Source organism: Diabrotica undecimpunctata, chromosome 8, assembly GCF_040954645.1.
Source record: "Diabrotica undecimpunctata isolate CICGRU chromosome 8, icDiaUnde3, whole genome shotgun sequence".
NCBI lineage: Eukaryota > Metazoa > Arthropoda > Insecta > Coleoptera > Chrysomelidae > Diabrotica > Diabrotica undecimpunctata.
This window is the reverse complement of record NC_092810.1, coordinates 106,616,282-106,643,201: the sequence shown is the minus strand read 5'-3', so window position 1 is coordinate 106,643,201 and position 26,920 is coordinate 106,616,282. Positions and strand designations below refer to the sequence as shown.

The following is a 26,920-nucleotide window of genomic DNA, read 5'->3' as shown; positions in this document are numbered from 1 at the left end:
ATAAGGGTATTATTATAAGCAAGAAATTAAATGTAAGTCATACTTAATAACTTACGGTATACAACATATTTATATATATATATATATATATATATATATATATATATATATATATATATATATATGTCCCCAAATAGGGACAATGGGATAAAGTGTTAAAAAAAGTTTTTAAGTACAAAGTAAAATAAAATAATGATTAAAACTAAATAAAAATCAATCAGTACCTACTGCAAAATAAACAACAGAGATTTTTTCAATAAACATATTAGGAATGATAAACTCTGAAACAGTCCCGTTCAATGCAAAGGGCCAATGTGCATTTTGAGCAACTCCACCTTGCTTTTTTGTTACACTGGATACACCGTCGCAGTTGATCTAATTTTTTCCTCATGACGTCATACAGTTGGTGGTAATTGCGCAGCAGGTCGGTTTTTCGGTTTGGTCGATTTTTCATTGTAAGCTAAATAAGAGCGTACTATAATTCGTTCAAAGTCTAACAATGAGATTGGATCATCACTTGCTAATTGAAACAGTCTCCAGGCATCATTGACAACAGTCATGTTGATCATGTTTATAAACAGCGCCCGCCACCATTTTTTACCTCTAACAGAAATCCTGTAGTTGCTTGCTGCCTGGTCGTGTAAATCAACTCCACCCATGCATTTATTATATATACTGAAAATGGTTGTTGTACATCTACTTTCTGTTTGGCTACTGATGACCAGCGCTTGAGCGTACTAATAAGTTGAATTTTGTCATAGTTAGTAATAATTGAGACAGTGTTATTGTCTTGCCACCTAAGAAAAAGAAGCGCTGACTCACTATCATAATAATGTTCAAATGAACCTCTCTCTTGCTTTTTGAATATTTGCACTTTTGTCATCGGACATTTTTTAGTTCGATTTTCTCTTATCGTACCAATGGCACGATAAGCTTGTTGTCTCAGCATTTTTAGTAAACCATGGCTACTAAAAGAATTGTCAAAAAAAATTACATGATCAGAGGGCACAATTTTGAGAAGATCAAGAACTACCCGAGATCCTAAGGGTAAATCGTAAACTTGAGGATTGCCTTTAGCACCACAATAAGTGTCAAAGGCATAACAATATCCTGTGGAACTGCACAGCATCCAGTTCTTATATTCAAAGCGTACTGGTTTTCCCTTTATATATTGTTTACTGGAATGCCGAACATAAAACTTTACCATGGCTTCGTCGATTGACAGGTTTTCATTAAACACACCCCACTGTTGAAATTTTTGATTTAAAAGTGACATTAGAGGTCATAATTTAGCCATTTTGTCGTAGGTATCCAGATTATCAAAACCAGAATTTATGATCAGTGTATCCTCTCTATACTCACGTATGTTTCACAGACGTGGACACTCACCAAGTCAAATATGGATAAAATAGTAAAAGCACAAAGAGCGATGGACAGATCAATGCTCGGGGTGAGACTTATAGACAAAAAAACAAACAAATGGATTAGAAGCAAAACGAAAGTAAAAGACGCAGGAGAACATGCTGCCAAATTAAAATGAAGCTTCGCAGGATACAATGCCCGGCTGAAGGATAAGAGATGGAACCACGAAATACAACAGTGGAGGCCATGGTTAGGAAAGAGAAGCAGAGGAAGACCACAAATGAGATAGTCTGATAATATTAAGAAGATCGGAGGACACAACTGGAAGCAATTGGCGCAAAATAGAAGATACTGGATTGATTTGGGCGAGGCCTATGTCCAAAGTTGGATTACTGAAGGCTGAACAAGAAGAAGATCCAGATTATTGTTATCTACTAAGTGAATGTACCTTTTGATTTCCTGGAATCGGTTCCTTGACATAGTGTTTGCGACCACAGGTACTCCAAGATCTTCATCAAGACTCCAATAATTATGTTCGCTTGGTAGTTTATGATAGCCTGTTAGGAGTAAAATTGCCACAAAAAGGTTGAGATCAGCTTTTGAAACAAAGAAGTCATGTCTATTTTTTTGTGATGAATACAAATGTGTTTGATGCATCAAATAGTCAAAAATTTCATCATCGAACAACTTTTCAAATACTTCAACTGAATTACAGTTTTCCAGTTCATTGTTTAGAATTTCACAACGGTCAGCCCAACCGGAAGTTGCTGGCATACTAGTGTCAACAAAATTTTTAGTTCATTTTCGCTTATCTCAATTTTTTTGGTCCGTTTTAATTTCAAGTTGTTTAACCTTTCAGACAGTTAAAAGCTGTCTTCGTCCTCACTTTCTTCTTTATCACTGCTGTTTATATGCTGCAACTCGATTTCACCAACTACGTGTGTAGAAAATATATTTTAGACACCGTCTAAATCATTTTCGTCACAGTTCTCTTCATCGGTATGTGGGTCAGCATCGGGCGGTATAATAACAACGTCTACTTTTAGTTCAATATTTCAAGCAACATCTTGTAAAGCAGCATCTAAATGACGATACTTCCTTTCATAAAAACTTTTCGGAGATATTGGTGCTAAATGTTCTGGTTCCATAACAAGCTGATATAAAAAAATTACTTATTTTTTAGTTCCTTCATAAGTTTCAGGTTAAAACTTATTGGCGCCCATTTTGTTTTGCAGTTTAGCTTCTGTATTTCGTATTTCTTATTTTTCTTTGTTAAACTGTTTTGTTGTTTCGTTATCTATTTATTATCTATTGTTTATCTATCTGTCTTTGATCTATATTTTTTTTACAATCTGTATCCTTACTTACCCCAATAAAGCTCCTGACTTGAGCAACGTGTACTTCGTTAAGTATTTTGAACGAAAAGCTTTTTATTATCAATTTTTTTTCTTGCAAAATTACTATGATTTTATTATGGAATTTCACAAAGGTCAAACATTTCTCGTCATATAATCTGTAAGTCATTAATATTATATCCAATTGTGGCGCAACATTCTGTACACCAAGATATTAGCGAATATTATTAAGGTTTTTTTTAAGAAAATGGCTATTTTTGTTTATTCATCATTCAGTTGATATATTATCATTTTCATAATAGCTTAGAAACAAAGCCTTTCTGTATTCAAATTACTTTTTGTAAAATTTAAAATTCCATCATCCGTTTCCATGAAAAAATATAAATATCCTCCAAACTTCGATGTACCCACTTTATTTGCATAATTTCATCTACAAGCATCCCTTTGTAGCCCAGAATAATTTGAAGGTGTTTGAGAAATGACAGTGAATTGTTTACTTTAAATTATTTTTTATTCGTAATGAACATTGTAAACAAGAATGTAGATGTTATTTTAATATTAATTTTTATAGAATTTAATAAAAATATAATAGCAGGTTCTATCGCTTAAATTCTCAAACTGATACATATTTTCTTGACATAATTTAATAAGCTAATATCTTGAGTAACGGTAGAACCATATTGGTTTTTTAATATTTTCCTAGAGCAAGCTATTTTCATACAGTATTTTAAGTAGGTACATGTGATATTTAAGTAATATTTACGTTGCGTAAATCTTTGCCCTCTGTAATTAAAAATATCCAGTTTTACAGTTAAATGTATATTTAGTTCTTATTTTATCCGGTTGCAGTTATTTAACTAATTAAAAGATGGTATTGGAGAAACAAATTGGTTAAAGAGTCAGTTTTAGCTTAACTCGTTTGCAAAAAGGTCTGCTGTATTTACTAAAAATTCCAGCAGCTGTAATGTTTCACGCATTGTAGAAGAATAAAATTATAACACAACGTAGAGTTAGCAAACGGTCTGTTTCCGGTTAAAGATTTACCTCATTTTATTTGGTTAAATCGATTCCTATACTGTCACAGCTCTGAATTCATTGTTTAAAATATAATATAATATATATATATATATATATATATATATATATATATATACATATATATATACATATATATATATATATATATATATATATATATATATATATATATATATATATATATATATATATATATATTGTCATGTTTCTTCTTTCCCAAACAAAGAAAAATAAATAAAAATATCCATCGAAATAAAATTTCAAGAAATCATTATAAACAAAATGTATATATTAATATAAGATAAGATTTAGTGTAGATAAGAATAGAAAAAAAATAGAAAGGAAACGACCTGTTTCCGTTGCAAACAAAATTATCAAAAATCCTTTGTTTAGAATTAGAAGACATTTTACCTGAAGTTAATCTTTTTCATTGTTTGTATAGTCGAGTATTAAATGACCATATTCTAATCTTTTGAAATAGGTATAAAGGATGTATTGAAAAAACCAATTTTAAAGTAAGCTATTTAGTTTTCTCTGAAACCGAAATTAGGCTTTTCCAAAATCATAGTAAACACAATTTAAGCTTTTTGATTGGACGGTCGTTTTTAAAAATGGGAATTTGGGAGTCGATGATGAGACAGGAGAGGTCAGTCATATTTTGGTCATCGAAAGGAAACAGTCGTTTTTCTCAAGATAGGGTGTGGTTCGTGAGTTTGGATACCGGCGTAACGAAAAGAAGTGAATAGTTTGAAGACGGAGATAACAAGTGGATTAAAAGAGGTCTTTGTATCTACCGTGGGCATTTTATAAAGTATATGTGAAAGTATTCTTACGGCATCAAGTTGACAAAAGGAGGTCCTGGTGTCATAAATAAGTAGCGGAGTTTGGAGAAGTGAATCAGGCGTTTTTTGTGTAGTCTGAAGGAGGTTTGCAGAGACGTAAAGAAGGAGCCGAGGTGCCAAAGAGGGGAGATCACATCTTTGAGGAGACTGGACTTTTCTGGGTATGTTCCAACATACAACTCAAGAAGAAAATAAACTGTAAGTGTTTGTACAATTGAATTTTATATCTGTGAAGGATCGTTTCGACATCATGGTCATTATCATTAAAATTTAAGAACTGAAGTTTTGTTAGGCTAATCAAAAGTTTAAAGTTTTGTGGTTTCTTTTTTTCAAGTAAAGAAAATTTTAAGTAAAATTGGTTTCTCACGTAATATAAATGTATGTAGCTTTATAATCTTATTATCATAATAATTTGATCTATTGATAAGATAACGACAGAATTTAATAATTGTTTTATTCGTTCATATAAAATAAAGAAACGTAAATCTTTGTAATATAATATATTTGTATTCTTATCCTTTTCTTCTCTCCCGATAAAAGACAACTAGAAAATCTTTTGAATCCATCGAACACAGGTAATATAAGGATTATTTTACTTTTGATAACAAATAAGTTATAATTCTTTTTTATTGGCTCAATAAACTAAGTTTGAACTCAAAATAAACAATCATAACAATATATATATATATATATATATATATATATATATATATATATATATATATATATATATATATATGTTATATTGTACCAACCAATGTTCCTTACCACGACGATTCCCAGGGTATCAGGTTTCTACTTCTAACTACCAGAGCCGATAAGGATCCGTACACATGCAGATTCAGCGGGACCCAAGGTTTTTATACGTTCCCACTAAGTCAGCAGTTACTAATGTTATAAAAGCACTTGTCGCTCTTTATTTTCGTTCATTATATTTTAGTCTTAATTTCAGTATAATTCAAATTGTAACACGTAACTTTGCTCATTGTATTGAAATAAATTAATTTTTTTAAAAAGTCAGAAAGGTGTTTCGTGATAAAAAAAGTGGCGCAAAAGTCAGTAGGATCTGGAACGTTGGCAGAACAAGGAAGAACCTAACTGACCAACGGTGCATTCCAATCCTTTAATCAGAAAAAGAACCAGTAATCTTCAAAAAGCAGTGGCGTCCTAACTTTGCAGAAATCTACGGAAGGAAGACCAAGTGAAACCCCTGGTAGAACAGCTGTCGAGAACAAGATGACTTGATGTTTTTAAAACTAATGTAAGTCTAACATTGAATCATCTCTTATATAATTTTGTTTTATACCTTTTATTATCATATACTGTTCAATATTCCAATATTTATTATTCTTTCAATTAATAAGTTTATGCCGAATTTGAATATTTTTGATAATTTCTTTAATAATTATATACTTTTGCCGATTATTCTGCAAATCGTCAATTTTTTTTTATTTTCATTTTATGAAACGATTCTTTTTGTCGATTATTCCGCCAATCAGACACTGTCTTAGAAAAATACTTTTCCGATATTTTGATTTACTATTTTGATATTTATATTTTGATTTATTATTTGATATTTATATTTCATTAATTATTTGGTTCATCAATCCATAATTTTATATTTTTTTATTTCGTTTATTAATTTATTGACTACCATGACTGATAACGGTAACACTCCTCGTCCCGCGTCTCGCAATGAGAACCAGCCTGAAATAGAACCTTATAAATTATCTGAAATATTTTTTATCGCACCCGAATTTCAAGAAATTCATTATCGTATCTAGAAATCAAATAGCTTCTTACTTTTCAATTGGGGACACTAGAGACCTATCTTCTTTAATACAAGATTAACAGAGAGTCATGACTGAGTCATACCGAATGAATCGGCACTTACATTCCTTAATCGTGTCCAAGTCCTTAATGCAAAAATGCATGCCAACATACAGAAATCTAACCTCTTTGCTGTAAAGAAATAGGCCCAAATTGTTTTAATTGAATCAATGGCGCCCAATACCTTATTGACCGGTCTCGATCCAAGGATCGTTTACATCATTCGTGCTAGTAATCCAAAGGATCTTCCTGAAGCTCAAGTCCGCATGAGACGAGAGTTAAAATTATCCTATTTCGAAATACAGAAAATCAATAGACCCAATCCTCCAAAACCCAATCAAAACAATTAACCCATCAGAAGACCAAACATTCAACCACATAGATGCACGTTTTGTGGAAGTATGGGCCACTCGTACAACGAATGACGTTCTCGACAAAATTCCCAAAATAACTCGCAGAATTCCAACAATTCTCATAATTTTAACAATTTTCGAAATTTTAATAGCCATCAAAACTTCAATAACGCTCAAAACAATGGCTTTCGGAGACCAACTTTAAGTTCAAATAATAATTTCCAAAACAATAGTACAAAAGTACGCCCTTCTGTTCTCCATAAGAATTCTAATTTTTCAAACGTTAGGCACAGAGCTCATTTCGTTAACTATGAACCTGACTATATTAATGACTATACCCCAGCTCCAAATAAAAGCTGCCAATACGAAGATTTCTCTGATAATAATTATTCACCTTCTGATTATTACCATTCATTCGACCAATCAATCGATTTATTTAATAGCCAAGACTATCAGAATTTTCTCACAGTCCCGAACCAGAACCACCAACCAGACAATGCCAGTTCAATGAACGAATCTTTGTCTCAAATACAGAATCAGATTCAAACTCTGAATTTGGACGACATGAACCTATCTCTGAACTTTCCAGAACAGAATTTTCTCTGAGATCTCTTCTTGCTGCGAATTCTAAAAACCTGTACTATAGAAAAGACGCATCAAATACGTTTTTAATTACTTATCGATACCGGTGCTGGTATCTCTATTTTTAAGAAAATACCGCGAAAAATTTTAAACCACGTTTTCCCGAAAAAATTACCATACAGGGTATTACAGACCAAAATATTTTTGTCACTTAATCAACTTTAGTCCAGTTTCAAGTGGGAAACCTCCATATGATGTTTATCCATAATTTGGATATTGATTTCGATGGAATCTTAGGCCTCGATTTTTTAGAACATTACGAATGTACAATAGACATCAAAAACAAACAACTGATCACAAACTTTAAAACATTACCTCTCTTCAAAGTAGAAACTAATTCGCTTAACAATGAACCCCCTAACCAAATTAAAATAGATCCCAGATCCGAGCAAATATTCAAGTTAACATGTCATTTGTCCAATACAGATGCAATTTTGCACAAAAAAAAAGATAAAGTCCATATACCCAACGCATTAGTACTCGTAAATGAAAAAGAAGACTTTCTAACATTAGTAGTAAATGCAAACGCAATTCCCAAAATTATCGATTTTTCCGATATCGTAATTGAACCCTATTTAAACTACCCTATCCTAAATTTCCAATCAAACAATAACTTGGTAAACTATTGTTCTGATAAAATTGACCGTACCAACAAAATCAAATCTCGACTTCGAACAAAACATCTTAACGAGGAAGAACAAGAACTTGTTACAAATCTTTGCTTAAATTATGGAGACATATTTTACTTAGAGGGAGACAACCTCACTTTCACCAGTGAGATTAAACATAAAATTGAGACTAATAACTCCAAACCCATTTTTTACGAAATCATACAGATATACTCAGGTCCACAAAGAGGAAGTAAAATCTCAAGTAAATAAGATGGTCAACGAAGGTATTATCCGACCTTCTACTTCTCCTTGGTCATCTCCTGTTTGGATTGTTTTCAAAAAAATGGACTCTTCTGAAGAACAAAAATAGCGAGTAGTAATAGACTACCGCAAGATCAATGAATATACTATTGACTATAAATACCCTCTTCCTAATATCTCCGACCTCTTAGACCAGCTTGGAAAGTGTCAATATTTCACAACTCTTGATCTTGCCTCCGGGTTTCATCAGATCGAAATCGACCCCAAAGACATTCCTAAAACAGCCTTCTCCGTCAAAAACGGACACTATGAATTCACTCGTATGCCTTTTGGACTTAAAAATGCATCGTCCACATTCGAGCCTGTCATGGACAATATTCTTTTAGGTATTTTGAACGAACGATGTCTTGTCTACATGGACGACATTATAGTATACTCTCCTACCATTCACGAGCACATTTCCCGTCTTACTAAAGTTTTCAAACGTCTTCGAAAGGCTAATCTTAAAATCTTCTTCTTCTTCTTCAAGTGCCATCTTCGTTCCGAAGGTTGGCGATCATCGGGGCTATACGTATTTTCGAAACTGCTGACCGAAACAATTCGTTGCTGCTACAGCTATACCATTCCCGTAGATTCTTTAGCCAGGAGTTTCGTCTTCTTCCTATGGACCTTTTTCCTGCTAGTTTCCCTTGCATAATTATTCGAAGCAGGTCATATCTTTCGCCTCTTGTAATGTGTCCCAAGTATTGCAGTTTTCGTTTTTTGATCGTAAATATGACTTCCTTTTCTTTATTCATTCTTCTCAAGACCTCGACATTTGTGACTCTCTCGGTCCATGATATTCTCAGGATTCTGCGATACATCCACAGTTCAAATGCCTCTAATTTTTTGGTATGAATCTTTTTCAACGTCCATGACTCAATTCCGTAGAACAGCACAGAAAGTACGTAACATCTCATCAGGCGAAGTTTCATTTCAAGGCTCAAATCTCTTCCGCAGAACACTCTCTTCATTTTAGTGAATATGGATCTGGCTTTTTCTATTCTTATTTTGATTTCTGCTGAGCTATCGTTGTCTTCATTTATAAAAGTGCCTAAATATTTGTATTTGCTAACTCGATCGATAATTTCATTGTGTAAATATAAATTTTGGACATTTTGTGTTGATTTCGATATTACCATAAATTTAGTTTTCTTTATGTTCAAAGATAGTCCATATTCTTCGCTGCAGTCTGCTATCTTATTCACCAATCTTAAAATACAGCCTGATAAATGTGAATTTCTCAGGAAAGAGATGGCGTATCTCGGACATCTCCCTACCCAAAATGGCGTCAAGCCTAATCCTTCAAAAGTCGATTGTGTCCAACGATTTCCTGAACCGAAAACACCGAAAGACATAAAATTTTTCCTAGGTCTAGCCGGTTACTATCGTCGTTTTATTTTGAATTTTGCCAAACTCTCTAAACCTCTCACTAGACTACTTCAAAAAGACGTTGCTTTTAATTTTGATCCAGATTGCAGGCAAGCTTTTGAACATTTGAAATACGCTTTAATTTCTGACCCGATTCTGATCTATCCAAACTTCCAGGGGAGGAACCATTCGTTCTAACAACAAATGCAAGTGCATTCGCCATCGGCGCTATATTATCCCAAGGCCCGATTAGAAAGGATCTACCTATAGCATATGCTTCACGTACCCTGTGTAATGCTGAAACATGATATTCAACCATTGAGCGAGAGCTCCTTGCCATCGGATGGGCTGTAAAACACTTTCGACCCTATCTGTTCGGAAGAAAATTCACCCTAGTAACTGATCACCGTCCACTTACCTGGTTATTTTCTATAAAAGACCCTGGAAGCAGACTAGCTAGATGGCGCCTTAAGCTTGAGGAGTACAATTATAAAATAATTTATAAACCGTGAAAAACCAACAAAAATGCGGACGCCCTTTCTCGAATTAAAATCAAATTTTAAAGAATGTGCGAATTTTAATAAGAAAATATCAATATTAGCTTCGAATGATACGGAATCTGACGAAGAGCTAAATGAAATCAATGAAGAAGTAATCACTGAACATTTTAATAGATTTCTTGAACTGAATAAAACTAAATCACTCGTTGATTATTCTAAAATTAAAATATCTAATGATCAATTACTAGACAAATCGCATAAGAACATCATCACCTTTCTTAGACAAAATAAAATGGAAGAGATACATCAGAAAATATTAGACGACGTCTTTGACGAAAACCATATAGATTTTAATCTCCGGAACACGATGAAATACCCCAAATACTAGATCATTATCACCATGGTAAAATGAATCTCCATCGGAGTATAGATGAGACTATATGAAGACTAAAGTAACCCGTTAGTCATCACCGAAACACCTAAAACACCGTTCGAAAGAATTAACATAGATCTTTTTGAATACCCTACCAGAAATTACGCCCTAATTATCAGAGACGAGGTCACTAAGTTCACACAGGCGTATCCCCTTGAAGACAAAACAGATAAATCAGTCGTCAATAATCTTATTGTCTTTTTCCAACATTATGGTAAACCATTACGCATACACTGTGACTATGGACGTGAATTCGACAATACTTTGATGAAAGATCTTTGTGAATTGTACGACATAAGACTAACCTTCTCAAGTGTGGGCCATCCACAATCTAACGGTTCTATCGAAAAATTTCACGCAACCCTAAGCGAAATGATAAGAGCTAATCAAGCTGAAAATCCCGATGAACATCCGTTCAATGTTCTACCTTATGCAGTTATTTGCTACAATAACACAAAAAACAAAACTCACGGATTTACACCGTACGAACACCGTTCGTCAATAATGGATATCTCTGACCAATTAAAATTGTATCAATCTCAAATCGATATACTAAACTTTTGTGAATTACTAATGGAAAGCTATTCATTTATAGATATGATGTAGTAAATGCCATAACTTTTGCTCGATTAAAAATATTACATAGCTCAATCATCACCCCGTTTGATTTGATTGACTCGCTTAGGCATATATCACAATCATTAAAAAAAATTATCTTCCATTATCAATCTATACTTCGAATCTAGCTCAATATCTAGACATTATCGAACTACAAGCCTATCAACTAGACACAAGAATTGTATTCGTCTTAAATATTCCTTTAACTGATGCAGAACAATATACTTTATATCGTGTCTATCCAATGCCAATACTGGATAATCGAACAGGTCTTCATTTAATATTAACGACAACACATAAATACATTGCACGAAACGATTATTCATTATTATACCTTACAATAAATAGTCTTGAGTTATGCAAAACTTTCCGAGCTCGAACCAAGATCTGTTACAACACACTTCCATACCCGATCGACAGCGATGCCATATGCGAATCCCAACTTCTCAAACGACAAGAACGTCTTCCCAGAACATGCCAGAGTTCCGTAGTATTCGCCAAAGATTACAACGTCCAGAAGATCAACATGAACCTGTGGCTCATAACAGTTTCTGACCCACTGCCTATTACCATTAAATGTAAGTCCAGAGACGTCAAATCGGAAATCATCCACACCAATCATGTACTCAAACTACAAAAAAAATTTCTATTTCCAAAAAAAAAATTTGCGGAATTTCCATTTGTTTAAATTAAAAACGACTTTGAAAATTGAAAATTTCACACTTTAAATTTTATGATATATTTTTTAAAGGGAATACTTCCTTTTACGTAATATATTATTTTATTGATGATAGCTTTTCTTGTTGTTTTCTCTAGGTAGGAAAGATGGCATATGCATTTTATTGCACAATATCTGAAGTAGAAACCTTAACATGAACGTACTTTTAACTAAAATTGTTATAAATTCTCATCAAAACTAGAAAATAAGTTTTTTTTTGTTATTTAAATGAAATACGCAATTTTGTAATTACTGTATAAATAACCATAAACAAAACTTAATGACAAAAGCGCTAAAAATTAAAACTATTAAAAAGTCGACGAAGACCTGCATATATTTTAAAAAAGTTAACAAGTAACTTCTTAGTGAGTATTTATTTTAGAATGGAACAATAAGAGAAATAAAGCTGCAGTGTTTCTTTTCTAATTTAAATTGAATTATATGCATTAAGTGAACAATTGCATGGTAACTCAAGGAAATATAATTTCAGATACATCTTAAAGTTGTTCAAAATTTAATTGGAGACAATATTAGTCATTAACGAAGATGTTTTTAATTTGACTGTTTACTAAAACGAAATAGCAATCATAGAAAAAAGATTAAATACTAGATGAACATGGTTTAAATATTTAATTATGTCATGAAAATTACCGGATAATTGGATGAGTTTTTTTCAGAGAAAAAAACACTAACTAAAGCTTAAATTTACGTTCCTCGCCTTTCACATTATAAAACATTTAAAATTGCCCTTTTTCAATCACATTAGTAAGTTTTTCAAAACTACCCATCCTTTGCTACAAATAACACTCAAAATTATCTTCTTGGAGGCATTTCCCGTGACGTGCGTTCGTTTGCAATGTAAAAGTTTAACTTTTAGTCATATTTCAAATGCCTCATATTTGTTGCCACAATTCAAACTTCAAATTTCGTGTTATAGTTTTTAAGGACTGGTTTCTAAATATCGAGAGTTTATTATTACCGGTCAATTAAAGTGATATATTTTATTGTCTCACGAGAATTGTAAAAAAGGCAAAAATTGCGCAACGTTTATTTTTTAAACAGATTTACAGAAACTCATTTCTTTTGGGGCTGTGCTCTTTATCTTTGAAAAACATTTTGATTTTTGACGTTAGCACACTCTGATCAACAGATATCGAATTTTTACCGTCGCCGTCGACTTGATACACGTTTTATTTAATACTGATTTTGAGCGCCTAACTGACATTCAAAATCGCCATTCACTTCAAGCCTTGTTTCTGAGAGAACAATTTATTCTACAGGAAAAGTGCTAATTCACATTTTTCTTTAAAATTATCTTAGCTACATTTTTAATTGAAAACATTTTTTTCTACAACGTATAGGTTCTTGTTAAATCGATTTTTTTTTTTTTTAGTTTTTAGCCCTCTACGAGGGGGTTTTTATTGGAAAGCCTAGGGGTTAAAGTCGTAAACTTTTTGCGTTTTTTTTGGGTCCCAAAATTGATATTCTCGGCAAAATTCAGCTTGTTCGTATGATTTTTAGAAGTCAAATCTTTGACGACTGGACTAGCCCTATAGATATCTATCAAAATTTTCGTAGTTAAAAACTAAAAGACATGATTTTTATACCAGTATGTTGTTTTGTAACCATGATATCATTTTAGTTACTGGATTGTGGTTTAATACTAGTGTCCAGGATGCTGAGCTGTTTGTCAAAAGGTATAAGTTAGCCAGAAGAGATAGAGATAATAATAAAACTCTTGGAGGTAATTTGATCATTGCAATAAACAAAAGTATAGTGTTAAAACATGTTAATAATAATGCTGGCAGTGAATTTGAATGCCTTGTAGTAAAAATAAAATATCACAAGAGTAACTTATTATTAATATGTGTGTATTTTACCTATTTATATTTTAGTTTTTATTAATTTTTTAAAAAATCTCAAAAATATTTTTTGTGATTAATTTGTTGTCTTTGTTGTTGGAGATTTTAATATACCCGATTATGTATTAAGTACATGTGATAAAAGCTTAAGAATAAACCAGTTTTTAAATATAGTATTTGTAATAAATGCAGAATCCTTTGGTAAGCATAGTTTACATGATATTACCAGCAACAACGGTATAAGAGTGGCACAGTTGGCAATGGCAAACAAACTAAGTAACTAAACTAACTAAATTTAATCAAATTGATCACATATTAATATCTAAGCGGTGGGCAACCTCCGTAACGAATGTTAGAATTTATAGAGGCGCAAATTGCGATTCGGGCCATTTCTTGGTTATATCGAAGATAAAACAAATATCAATGGTAAGAAAAGAGAAAGGCGCCAAACAAAGAAAACGGACCACATATATGTTCAAAAATCCTAAAAAGAAGAATGAGTATCAGCAGAAAATAAAAGTAACATTAAATGAAAGAGGAGAACAAAACAACATTGAAGAATAATGGAATGTCATCCAAATGATAATTACAAATATGGCAAAGGAAACATTATATGAAACCTCAAGCAAAAGAAACGAGGAATGGTTTGGAATAAATAGTAAAAATATAGCTAGACAGAAATGTTTACAAAGGGATTCCCGATTGAATAGAAGGGCATATGAAGAACTCAGAAAATATGCCAAAAAATATGTAAAAGAAAAAAGAGAGAAATGTTGAATAGTAAAATATAACAAATTACAGATTATAGTAACAGAAGAGACTAGAACATTTTACAAGGAAACCAAGCAATACACCCAAGTATACATCACAAGATTAACAGTTTGCAAGGACAAAAATAGGGCAATTATCAGCGAGAAATAGGAAATATTAAAAAGGTGGAAAGAGCATTTTCAAGAGCTGTTAAACCCAGAAAAAGAACAAAACGAAAATAAAGAAATAATTCACCATACAGCAGAACAACTAGTTGATCAACCAACATTGGACGAAATGATAAACGTCGTAAAACATCTAAAAAATAACAAAGCACCTGTCACAGATGGAATAACTGCATAACTGATGAAGATTGGTGGGCATGCGCTATGAAGGCGTATCCATAAACTAATCGACCGCATATGGATACTAGAAGTCATCCCAGAAGATTGGAAAGTAGGAATCATACTTCCTATGTACAAAGAGGGAGACAAACGACTCTGCAAAAATTATAGGGGCATAATAGTTTTAAATGTCGTCTACAAGATATTATTAGGAATTATATACAGCCGCCTGGAATCGTTTTCGGAGGAGATGATTGGTGAATACCAATGTGGCTTCAGACTAAAGAGGTCAACTATAGACCAAATATATACGTTAACAGGTATACATGAAAAATGTTTTGAATATAACATACCTTTTTATAACTTGTATATCGATTTCAAACAGGAGTTTGATGGAGTAGATCAACAAAAGATGTTAAAGCAACTATCTATGTTAGGGATACCCAATAAGTTTGGTTAAACTTATACGAATGACTCTGGAGGGTTCCAAAGCTATGGTGAGAATAGATGGAGATATGACACAGGCCTTTGATATTAAAAATGGAGTTAGACAAGGTGATACCTTACCAACAACACTTTTTAATCTAACTTTAGAAGCTGTTGTTAGAAAACTGAATATAAACGGCTGTATGAATACAAGATCAATGAAAATATGCGCATATGCGGATGATTTTGCCATAATAAGCATCAACAAAAGGGTATTAAGCGAAAAAGTTATAGAACTGAAACGAGAAATGGCTACGTTTGAGAATCTGAAGGTAGACAACCATACCTACAAATATGCCTTCAATTTTCCCTACCTAGGCTCAATAATAAATGACAACAACAACATCAGTCAATAAATACAAGCACGGACTCTTAGCGGTAATAAGTGCTTTTATGCATACAAAAACTTAATGAAAAGTAAGATACTAAATCGTGAGTCTAAGCTGATAATCTACAAAACAGTTATTAAACCAGTGGTCACATATGGATGTGAAACGTGGACTCCACCACTGATGAAAATCAACAGAATATTTGAGCGCCAAATACTAAGGAAGATATTTGGACCATCCCAATGCAGCGATGGTTCATGGAGAATTAAAATGAACGACGAGCTCGATGAACTTATGCAGAGCGCAGATATTGTTAGATTTGTAAAGTCACAAAAAATAAACTGGCTTGGTCACCTAGAAAGAATGTCAGATAATCGAGCTGTAAAAGTAGTCCAGAGATGGAAGCCCCAAGGAAACAGAGTAAAAGGAAGGCCCGTAAAAGATGGATAGACGCCGTCGAGAGGGATCTTAACACCATGAACATCAGGCAGTGGCGAAGGAGAGTATCCGACAGGGCAGAATGGAAGAACATTGTTAAGCAGGCCAAGACTCACAAAGGGTTGTAGCGCCTTTAGAAAAAGAAGAAGAAGGAGATTTGTAATAAATACTAAATGAATTTGGTAGTATATTAAACGGGTAGAAAGTTTGATTTAGTCCTATCTAATTTTTACGTTTTTTGTACTAGAAGTAATGATTCGTTTGTTCATGAGGATGGCTATCATCCTTTTCCTAACTTGGCAGTACAGCTCAAAGGCTTTAACAAATATACACATAATATTAACTCATCCGTTAAATATGATTATTCTGGTGACAATTTTCTGCTATTGTATAATCTAATTACATCGATAAAAGGGCGGTGGATTAAAACATATCAATGATTATGCTGTACAAACCTTTTATAATAAAATGTTTGAATTCATTGACCAAGTAGTATCTAAAAGACAAAAGTCTAACAATAACCGTATTAAATGCAGTTTTCCTGAATATTTCTCCCAAGTAACATTTCTCTTAAGATTTTGTTAGTAAAATCAAAAAGAAAAACAAGCTACATAGTCAAGTCCAGAGCAGAAATGTTATTATCCAAAGTACGAATTTCTTAAAAAGTCCATTAAACTACCATTAAAATCTAGATAATATAAAATATTATTAAACTATAGAGAGAAATATCAACATCAATCTGTCTAGTTTTTGATTATTTGTGAAATCCACCAGTAGTTACAGGGGTGTATTATCTTAAATTAAGTTTGACAATCATATTTACACTGGATAGAGTTGCTAATGCTTTTGCACTATACTATATAAGTCAGTTTATAACATATCATCTAATATATAGATACCTAAGTTTCACGGTATTTAAGAGTTCGATAAGATAACTGACGAAGCTATTAAAGCTAGTGTAAAGAGATTAAAACCCAAAAAAATGTACAGGAAACGATACTTTATCTGTTTATATCTATAAAGGGTGTATCGGCTATCGTTGACTATTTTTAAATCCGGTAATATGAATGATGTAAAAAATTACAGACCTATAAGTATTTTAAATTTTTTTGCAAAAATATTTGAATACAGCTTATATAATAACTTATTATAACATTTTATTAATTCTTTCAATTAATCAAAATGGAGTTCTACCAGATAGATCAACACTTAAAAACTTATGTATATTCACACAATCTGCTGCAGATACCCTAAACAATAAAAGGCAAATGGATGTAATCAGCATTGATTGTGCAAAAGCATTTGATAGAGTTAATCATGGTTTAATAATAGAAAAACTAAGCACTGTTGGCCTTTAAATTAATGAAGTAATGTTTCTGAATATACAACTAACAGATAGAATCCAGCAAATTAGAGTTGGTCATTCTTTTTTAGAGGAATATTTGGTAACGTCTGGAATTGCTCAGAGCAGCAACCTAGAACCACTCTTATTTGCTTGCTTTATAAATGATGTTTCTAGCTGTCTCAAATTTTTGCCTTGCTTAATGTTTGCAGATGATTTTATTTTGATAATGTTTGCAGAGGATTTTAAAATATTTAGAGTTGTAGAAAATCAATGTGATTGTTAACTATTACAACTAGACTTAAAACCAGTATCCAATTGGTTTCAGATAAATGAAATCGATCTAAATGTTAATAGGTTTTCAGTAATGACCTTTACACGTAACAACGTAATATAAATTTTATAAAAATGGCTTACGATATCAATAATAGAGAATTTCCCAGAAAATCAGTGTCTAAAGATCTTGGTGTGGATTTTCAACCAAACTTGCACTTCAATGAATATGATAACATCACTACCAATAAGGCTTTTAGTATGTTAGAATTTGCAATTAGAAACACAAAACATTTTAAGATGATAGATAGCATAATTTAATTACACAACTCCTTGGTTAGACCAAACTTCGAGTATTCTTCTGGAGTTTGGGTACCTTAGACAGAAGTAAATATAGATTTAGTTAAAAAGGTACAAAAAAGATTCTTCAGATACCTATATGTTAAAAAATATAACTCTTATCGTTTCTTGGTATCTTGCATAAGTAAGCTTGAAACTTTTAAATTTGTAACACTGAAAGAGAGACGAAAAAGGCAAGAAATGCTTACAAAGAAATGTTTGTATATGTAGTTGTGAATAACTTAAAATATATAGATTTATTCTTCATTAACTGAATAAAATTCTTGGTACCTAAGATCAACTTAAGGTGAAGTCATAGAGGGCTGTTTTGTATTTGTCAAGATATATTGCTCGCCCATAAACAGCATGATGAAGCAGTACAATATAATTCAAAAAAATAGCAACATAGATACCTTCAACATAAACAGCAAAGCCGATAAAGCTTTTGCTAGCTAGCTTTTACCTACTTCGACCACTATATCTTAGTGTGTATATCTGGCATAGATACGGTGAGATGTGTATTTTTTTATGTACGTGTAAATGTGTAAATAAATCTCAAAAAGATAAAATGTCAAAAAGAATCAGAATTCAAAAATTGATCCTGTAGACAAAACCATTAGAGATTAGAACGAAGTATAAATCATGGAAAATGGAATGTTAATTCAAATGCCTAAAAACGATGTACACAATTGAAAAAAATGGAAAACAGTTATAAATAAATTAAGGGGACAGTGCTAGAGGAACTAGAGTTACACAGAAGATGGTGTAAGATAGAATAAAATACTTTCTTATTTTATTGACTAGATTTATTTTCTTTTAGATTTTTTTAGTACCTAAGTACTGTACTATCTAGAGCTATAAGTGGTATGCCCTAGTACTTTAATGCCTCTTGTGCTAAATATTTAAATAAATATAGAATTATTGTGAAATATAATAATCTTCATGTTATTCTAGGATACACACCAAATAACTAGTGAATATTTTTGTTCTAAAATCTATTTTTAAAATGTATCGTTTTATAAAATTGGTAATAAGAACTTGTTTCTAAAATTGTCGATTTATATATAAAAAAGGCAATATTAAATATTTTATAATACAATTTGCTTTTTTTATTTTTTACTAATTTAAAAAATAAATTGTTCTTCTTTATATTTTATATTTTTATTCTTTTTTTATTTAACATGTAATTTGTTATAATTATTTTGTTAATAATCCACAATAAAAATAAAAATGAGTTAATGGTGAGCTACTTACATTTAGCAAGATCATGAAAAAGCGAAACGAACTTTATAAAAACGCAACTAATTAGAGTTTTTCTCAACACGCTATGAAAACTCCGGAACAGCGACAGACCGCGCGAATGCCGGAAGTTCGACAGTGTATGCGCAAACGACCAGTAGACACTGCAACTTCCAACTTCCCAACTCTGATACAGACGTTCTCTGAAGTCCCGTCAGATCTCCAGAACAATCCAAGCAAGCGCGTCTCCACGCACCAATTTAAATTGAATAAAATAGAATCTCTTAGAAATATTCATTAGTTAACTACGGCGAACGGCTCAGAAATTAGAATTTTCTGATTGCAAAACGGAGAATTGCGGTTTTGGAATTCGTTAAATTTTCCGTTCTTAGTCATTTATTCCGAATCAGCAGATATTGCCAATCGGATTTAGTTTTTTGTTCAGTTTTATTAAATTTCCAGTTTTAATCTTTACTTACTTCTCTCTATTTAGTTTTGCAATATAAAATTAATGACATTGTTTGTCAGCATGAAAAGGGTGTAAATTAAATTTTTCTACTGGTAACTCAACTGACAAAAAAATGAAAGTAAAATTAAACTATAAAAAAACTTTTTTTTAGCAGTAGTTGTATTTATATAAAAAAACTATGCACATGAATTATTAATACTAAGGAGTTTTTTGTATTGATACTGAACTTTTATACTGGAGTTTAGTAGATAAAGTAGTAGATAAAGTATTACTTTTTTCTACATGGTAAAATGCTGAGGAGAACGTCACGGAATCAGCGTTACCAGAAGCGTTACGTGTAGGGTTACGCAATAGCAATTCTCAAATTAATTTACTACTCTCAATCAATTTGTTTCTAGTCATCATATCTTTATTCTAAACAATTTTAAATTAAAAACTGCATGAAAACAAAACAGACCTTGAATGAGAAGTAAAAAATTAAAAAAAATTTCTGTAAATAGAACAATAAATTCGTAACGATTGTCAAAATTTAAAAGTCATAAATATCATATAATTATTAACAATATTGAATCATTTCTTTAAATTTTTTTGGCAATTCTCGTTTTAAAATAATTTTATACATACAATTATTATTATTTTTTTTTTATTTATTTATGCCTCAACCTCATAAGGTCATTGGCGTTGTACAATTTAGAGTTTTACAGTTTATTTAGTACATTTATGGAATGTAAGTATGATGTCAAATTGTCCATATCAGTTCCGTCACTTAATATTGCCTGTAAGGTATCTTGTAATTTATATTGAAGTCTCTTCAAGCGATATAAAGCGATAAAATATGGCGAACACTGAGCACAATATCACATACGTTGCATTTTGGTTTTAGTTCACTCTCTAGCAGATGTTTATGGGTGATGGCAGTGTGGCCTATTCTCAGACGAGATAGGATGGTTTGATGTTTACGCTTATTTGGGGTTGATTTCCAAGGTAATATGGAATGTTTTACTTCTCGTAGTTTGGATGTTGATTGATTCCACTTGGTCTGCCAATCATTGATTATTAAGTTCTTGATTACAGGTTTTATATCTAGATGTGGAATGCTTCTGATTTCTACAGCTTCCGGACTCGAGATTGCTAGTTTTGCCAAGGAATCTACTTCTTCGTTACCAGCAATTCCAATATGGGAAGGTATCCATACAAAGTTGACATTTATGTTCATAGTTTGCAGTTGGCTTAATGCTGATTTAATAAGTAGTAGACTTGGATGACTAGGATATAAGTTATTTAGGGCAATTACAGAACTTAGGGAATCCGTAATAATGACAGGGTTTTTGATACTATTTTCTACCACAAAATTTATTGCATTGAGAATAGCGGTTAATTCGGCTGTGTAAATAGATGTTAATTTAGGGAGTTTCATTAATATTTTTGTTTTATTAGACATAAATGCTGCTCCCACTCCATCTATAGTTTTAGAGGCATCGGTATATATAAGAGTATGGTTACTGTATGTCTTGAATTCTTGGAGGACATATTGATATAATGCTTTGGGATGGTTATCTGCTTTTTTCATATATGGAGAGTTTGGTAACAGTCCAAGGGGGAACAGTGTTAATATCGGGTTAATATTTTGAAATTTGAATTCAAGTTCATTGAGGTATCTATTTATCCTTTCATAAAAAGGAAGGTAAAGCCTAGCATGAATTTAAAAATATTCCTAAAACGGTCTGAATTTACATAGTGGTTAACAGGATTTATAGGATTTGCCTGTATTGATGCCGCATATGTTAGTGAAACTTGTTTTCTTCGGAATTCCAGGGGGACTTCTCCAGCTTCACAGTGTAAACTTTCAGAAGGGCTAGTATAAAAAGCACCTAGTATAGTTCGCAAAGCACTATTTTGTATTCGATCGAGTTGTTTTATGATATATGGTTTTGCTGAATCATAAATATTACAACCGTAGTCGAGTTTGGACCTGATCAATGACTTGTACATAAGGGTCAGTGTTTTACTATCGGCTCCCCACGTGTTGTGTGCAACAGTTTTTATAATGTTAAGTGCAGATTGACAAGTACTTTTTAGATCATGAATGTGGTGGTTCCAGGATAATCTGTTTTCAAATGTCATGCCTAGACATTTAATTTTCTCAACATATTTTATTTCTTTATTAAATAGTTTTAATTCTGGAGTGATTTAACTTCTTTTTTTTGAAAATAGCATAGCCTTTGATTTTGTTGTTGATAATTGAAGACCTGTGGAATTTGTCCATATTTCGAGATTCCATAGCACTTTCTGTAGATGGGTCTGAAGGGTTTTATCATTTATCCCCTTAACAAAAATAATTAAGTCATCTGCAAAGAGTCTAGCTTTTACTGGTAAGTCACAAGTGGAGATAATATTATTTATTGCAATAAGAAATAGGGAGATGCTTAAATTAGATCCTTGGGGAATTCCTTTTTTTTTTTAATTTTTGTATTAGATAAAATACCGTTAACTCGTACACTAAAAGTTCGATGAGATAGGAAATTTTTTATGAATTGTGCTATATTACCTTTTACTCCCCATCGACTAAGTGTTTGAATAATACCGTGCCGCCAAACTGTATCGTATGCTCTTGTTATGTCAAAAAATACTGCGATACATTTTTGTCCACATGCCATTGCTTCATGAATCTCAGACTCTAAACTAATAAGATTATCCAGTGTTGAACGACTTTTTCGGAATCCGCTTTGTTCCGGGGCAAGTAATTTATTATTTTCTAAAAACCACATTAATCTCTTGGATATGATTTTCTCGAGAACTTTACACATTACACAAGTTAGAGAAATAGGTCTATATGAATGTGACAGAGATTTTGGTTGATTTTGTTTATAAATAGGGATGACAATAGATGAACTCCAGATTTTTGGAAACTTGCTATGTCTCCATATATGATTATAGATATTCAGCAAGTGTTTCTTTGCAGATGAAGAAAGTTTTTGAAGAAATATTGCAGGGATGTTATCAGGACCGGGAGAAGAGTTTTTCGTATTATTGAGTGAGTATTCTAATTCATCCATGGTTATGGGATAATTTAAAGGAGAAAGGTCATCAGGCGGTATATCGATACCTTTGGATTCCTCTTTGTCTTGTTTGGTCAAAAGATCTGGAGGAAGAACATCATCACTTGAGAATCTTTCAAAACTATATTGGGTATGTCTAGAGGGGAAGTGTATATTTTTTGTTTTTCTTTTAAGAAGTTAATGTGGTTTGGGGTATTTTTCCCGGATATCTTTAGTACCATTTGCCATACTTTATTAATTGGTGTAGATGAATTTAATTCTGAAACGAACTATTTCCATGATTCACGTTTACTTCTTTTAATTATAAATCTAGCTCGTGCTTTTAGTCGTTTGAATTCTAATTTATTTTTAAGTGTATTATTTTTCCTAAATCGATTTAATGCTGTTTTTGAAAGTTTAATAGCTTCTTGACATTCGGAGTTCTACCAAGGGACTGACGAATTTAATTGTTTAGAATTCATTTTACCAACGGCTTTTTCGGCGGCATTCAATAATACATTGGAAAACTCTTGAATTTGACTATCAATATTATTATTTGATTGTAAAATTTCATGTAATGCATTCATTTCATTTAAAACTAGATTATAATACTCTTGCCAATTTGCATTTTTGATATTCCATTTTTCAACATTACAAGAGTATTGTATACTGTAAGGATTTGTTATTACAATCGGAAAATGGTCACTATCTTTTAAAACAGACAGTACCTCCCAAGATAAGGTAGCTGATAATGCTGGATCACATATTGAAAGGTCTATGGCAGAGGATTTACCGGTAGAAATTTTAAAATGAGTATTTCTTCCATCGTTTAGTAGGTTTAACTGAAAATTGTCCAACATTATTTCGATTCTACAGCCTAATGGAGTAATTATTTTTGATTCCCATATGTAATTATGTGCATTAAAATCTCCAACTAATAGACGAGGTGAAGGTATTTGTTTAATCAAGTCTGACATTTCATTATTGCTTGGGTTTTGTGTAGGTAGAATGTATATATTACATATGTTCATTTTTACAGGCCTTTTGATAGTAATTGCGACCGCTTCAAGTTGTGTATTGATTTGAAGAATGTCTATATCGATGGATGAATGAGTGTAAATTGCTACGCCACCACTAGCATGGTCTACATTTTCTCTATTTGCTCCCAACATTACCTGTGTGAGCCACAAGTATCTGTATGCAGATTTTCCTTCTTCTCTTTAAAGATATAAAAAAAGTGTACATAATAAGAGGATATCTTTAGAATGACAAGAAAAAACAGAAAAGTTTATAAATCTGCTTACAAAACAAGAGAAATTGAACATAAGGAATTTTTGAATTTGAAATATCTATCTCAGATGATGATAATAAATAAAAACAAAGACTTTAAAGAAAATATTGTTAATTTGTTAATCGTGAAATGTTTAAAGTATCAAAACAGTTACCAAACGTAATTTAATGTAAATATATTATGCAGATGAGTATAAAGGTATACATTATGTTAATTTTAAACGAATCCTTAGCAAGAAAAAAGTTAAAGAAGATGTTTTAAAAATTTTAACCAGTCCTAAATTGTACACTAAGCAGTTGCTAATTTCTGAAGCAAAAACAAAGGATTTGGTGAAAATTTGTAAAAAAAAAATGTTGTACCTGCTGCTTTTCATTGTTGGTATGAGAGTCTACCAACTTTAAACTTAGTAAGGGACAATGCAGCAAAACCATCATCTGTTAGTGATTCAGAGGATGAAGAGTTAGTATAGATTAAAATATCAACGTTTTAAATAATTTTTATACTGTCATATTTAACTTAATAAAAAATCGTTTTTTAATTTTTTTTTACTAATTTTCTATGAGGTTATTTAAGTACTTTCTGTAAGACCAAAATTTACGTATATAATTTTTAAAAAGTATGAATAAATCAACAGTGCGATTATAAAAGTACAAGCAAAATACATTAATTTTTTAGTTTCAGGTAAAACACATTAAGGCATTGCAAGGTTAACAGTTTAATATTTTTTTAATAAAAGATTGGTTTTAAAACTTGTGTGAAAATATACCAACAGAGATTTTATTAAAAAAACTAAAGTGGAACTTTAAATTATGAATAAGATGATGAGTCAAATTTAAAACTGCAATAACTCAAAAGCCACTTTTTTTACTTATTTCGTTTTGCTTCTAACCCAACGTTAGGTAGCTTTATTTTGTTATAAATAAATTAACTTATTTGTAATAAAAGAGAAGACGAAAAAATACATATTTTTTACGTATACAGACGTGTATTTTAACTTTGAGGGTGGTCGCACACAGAAAGATCAAAACTGTTTTAGTCAAAAAACGTTTTTGACTAAACGAGCCTGATGCTTATGTTTCCATATAAATGAAATGCGCTGATGCACAATGATTAGTCGTGTGTCTAAAGCATGTTTAGGCTCATTTAGTTTCAGTCAGTCTGTTTGATGTTGATTACCGGATCTTCTTTTTGTGTAGAAACATTTCAATGTACGCAGGCGCAACGTGTTTTTGGAATTCCCTTCTTGAAACCGCTCGAGTAGTCAACAAGAAGCACATGTGGAAACAACGATATTTTTTGCTCTTTTCATATATCATCTGCTTGCTTGATATATCATCAGTAGACTTCGGCAAATATGCATATTTTGCATATTGTGCATATTTTATGCAAATATTTCATATTTTGGCATATTTGTATAAAAGTTTGCATAAAATGCATAAAAGTTCACATTTTTATACTGTATTTGAAAATTTTTAAACATACCAATTTATTTCAATTCTTGCATAAAATTTTGTAGTCATTTTAATCAAGAAATGATCTAAGTACGTAATCTCTACAGGTACAAAACATTTACAATTTCAAAGAAGATCAATTTACGTAGCCCTCAACATTCTTAGAAAGTCTCGGTCACTGAGGCATTCAGTTATTGGATAATCGCTAAGGGTTCGCTCATTTGCATTTTATGATCTAATCCCCAAATCTGTCTACAATTTATTGTATCTTAACAGCAGGAAAACGGCTAATAGTTTTGTTCCTAATTTAGGGATTTTCCAAAATCTCCCAGTTTATTGAATTAGGTACCTATACATTTCTAATTTAATGCTCAGATTTGTAAATCATTTTTGTTTTGATATTTAAAGCGTAAACACTCGTTGTGCGTAACAAAAAGGAAGATTGTGATTTTATAATGCCTAAAACAACCAGTGCTTCAACTTGGATTAAACCTTATAAAGAGCTGTCTATGGATATGGGAAAAATCTACTGTTCAGTCTGTGGCAAAATTGTAAGTATGTAATATTTTCTATTAAATATCTAATATTTCATACATACAGGGTGTTTCCAAATGACACTTACAACGTTTGACTGTAGATACTTCTCGAAAAATTGAACAAAACGATATAGTTAATGAGGGGTGAAACTTATTTACTTTTCGAGATACAGGGTGTTAAAATTAAAAAAAATTAAATTCTTTTAGTTAATAACAACAATAACTTTAAAACCAATAAACGTATTTACTTGAAATTTAGTACTCGTAGGTTCTTTTTAAATGAAAAATAACTTCCTTTAGTGAGAAAAAATTGTCCATGGTACAATACAATGGTGTGTATTTAGAAAAATACCTTGTATATTTTTATATTTTAAAGGTTGGGTTAAAATAAAGGTTTTTATTTTTATTTATAGATAGCATGTGAGAAGAAATTTCAAATAGACCAACATGTGAGAACTGCTTCACACATTGCAAAAAAAGGAAAAATAGGAGGAAAACATCAAACTTCAATGGCTAAATGTTTCCAATCTACTTCAAAAAAATTAGATGAGCAAAAAACTTTTAATAAAGACTTGTGTCGCGCATTAGTGTCTGCAAACATACCGCTTTCAAAATTAGCAAATGTAAATTTTAGTTCGTTTCTAAAAAAATATTGCAAACTTAATGTTCCAAGTGATCGGTTTGTAAGAAGAAATAATGTGAACGGGCTATACTCGTCGGTGTTAATTAATATTAAGGAAGAAATTGCAGATAATTATTT

At 31.7% G+C, this 26,920-nt stretch overlaps 1 protein-coding gene across 1 annotated transcript in view; it reads right to left on the bottom strand.

The window, feature by feature from the left end:
• The window catches only part of LOC140447820 (trace amine-associated receptor 1), an 832,360-nt gene extending 812,822 nt beyond the window's left edge, over positions 1-19,538 (bottom strand). The window contains exon 1 of the mRNA XM_072540699.1: positions 19,391-19,538. The gene's annotated coding sequence lies outside the window, so the exon portion shown is untranslated. The remainder of the gene's footprint in view (positions 1-19,390) is intronic.
• Positions 19,539-26,920: the final 7,382 nt, after the last annotated feature.